At 38.5% G+C, this 2230-nt stretch overlaps 1 protein-coding gene across 1 annotated transcript in view; it reads left to right on the forward strand.

Moving 5' to 3' along the window:
* Positions 1-2230, forward strand: part of MSH2 (mutS homolog 2) — a 92798-nt gene that overhangs the window by 32303 nt on the left and 58265 nt on the right. The window lies entirely within an intron of this gene.

Here is a 2230-nt window from a genome sequence, read left to right on the forward strand (position 1 = left end):
AAAAAAAAAAAAAACTTTTTTTAAACTATTAAAAAAATAAAATTTTATTAGAGAGGTTGTATGGTGTAGACTTGGGAGCCAGAGTATCTGGCTTACATTATGTGTAATCTTGGGCAAATTACTCAACCTCTCTGTCATAGTTTCTTCACTTTTAATCTTCACTCTTTTTTTTTTTTCTCTCACTATGTTGCCCTCGGTAGAGTACCATGATGTTATAGCTCACAGCAACCTCCAACTCTTGGGCTTTAGTGATTATCTTGCCTCAGACTCCCAAGTAACTGGGACTACAGGTGTCCACAACACCACCTGCTTATTTGTTGTTGTTGTTGTTGTTGTAATTCTCGTTGTTTGGCTGGGTTCAGACCTGCCAGCTCCGGTTATGTGACTAGCATTCTAGCTGCTGAGCTACAGGCACCGAACCATAAACTTAACCTCTTCAAAATATAAACAAGCAGGTTTGAACAGGGTCTGACACATAGAAAATACTTCATTGTTCTAGAAAGGATTTAAGGTGACCTCAACATAAATTTCAGAAAATCTTTTTTTTTTTTGGCTGGGGCTGGGTTTGAACCCACCACCTCTGGCATATGGGGCTGGTGCTCTACTCCTTTGAGCCACGGGCACCGCCCAATTTCAGAAAATCTTTAAAATTGAGGAAATTAAAGGTTATATAATTTTGCTACCTTAAATCACTGACTACTAATTGGAAATATTTTATTTTTAGATAGGAGTTTTAAAATTGGTTGGATGTGGTGGCTCATGCCTATAATCCCAGCACTCTAGGGGGCTGAGGTGGGAGAATCCATTGAGTTCAGGAGTTAGAGACCAGCCCGAGCAAGAGTGAGACCCTGTCTCTACAAAAAATTGAAAAATTAGCCAAGCATTATGGTGGGCACCTGTAGTCCCAGCTACTCAGGAGGCTGAGGTAGGCAAATTTGAGGTTGCTGTGAGCTAGGCTGACACCATGGCACTCCAGCCTAGGCAACAGAGTGAGACTCCTCCAAAAAGAGTTAAGCGCACAAATTTCAAGTGTGTAGCTTGATGGATTTTCAAAGTAACTAACATGTAACTACCAAAAGTCAAGAAGTAATATAACTAGCATCACAGAAACTCCTCTGAATTCTCCTGCTACTTACACCCCTCCTCACTTCAAGAGTGACCACTATCCTGACATCATAGATGAATTAGTTTTGCTTCCTTTGACCTTTATGAAAGTAAAATCTTTTTTTTTATTTTTATTTTTTGCAGTTTTGGCCGGGGCCGGCTTGAACCCGCCACCCCCGATATATGGGGCCGGCACCCTACTCCTTGAGCCCCAGGCGCTGCCCAAGTAAAATCATTTTAAGTAGTATACTCTTATATTACATGATCTTTTTTTTTCTTTAACATGGTTATAATCCTAATGTAGTTTTATGCCCTATTTTTTTTCTACTGATATTTTTATTATCTTAAGCATTTCTGGGGGTTGCTGTTTTATCTTCCAGTCCAACTTTTCTTTCTTTCTTTCTTTTTTTTTTTTTGAGACAAGATCTTGCTTTGTCACTGAGGCTGGGATGCAGTGGTATGATCTTGGCTCACTATAGCCTTGAATTCCTGGCCTCAGGTGATCTTCCTGCCTCAGCTTCCCAAGTGACTGGGACTATAGGCATGTACTACCAAACTTAGCTATTTTTTTTATAGTTTTTGTAGGGAAGTAGTCTCACTTTGCTTCAGTCCCCCACCTTGACCTCCCAAAGTGCTGGGATTACAGGTATAAGCAGCTGTGCCAGGCCCAGATATAGCATTTTAAATAAATATGTAGTGTTTTATTGAGCAGATTTACTTTCTCAATGTTTATGTTATTCTAATGACCTCATTGTGTACTTACTGTTTTCCATTTGGCCAATTAGTATACATTGTCAGAATGGGTGAAAGAGAGTCAACATTTTTATGGCTTTGATATTGTTAAATGTTGAATACCTAATGAATGCTGATGACATACAAAAGTATAGTGATCTCATCATTATTTGGGAAGATGTCAGGCAAACATAAAATAGTTTATTATCAGTATTGTGTGAGTATTGTAAGAAACCATTCAAATAATCACCAAGCTCCAAACTAAGTGTTAGTCTTGTGAATTCAAAGAGTCAATACAATAAAAACAACAAAACTAAGATCATAGGTTAGAGAATTGTCGTTACTCAGATATTTTATTGAAAATGCCTAAAATGGCTCGGCGCCTATAGCTCAA

Source organism: Otolemur garnettii, unplaced genomic scaffold, assembly GCF_000181295.1.
Source record: "Otolemur garnettii isolate 467f Iridium unplaced genomic scaffold, OtoGar3 scaffold00024, whole genome shotgun sequence".
Classification (NCBI taxonomy): domain Eukaryota; kingdom Metazoa; phylum Chordata; class Mammalia; order Primates; family Galagidae; genus Otolemur; species Otolemur garnettii.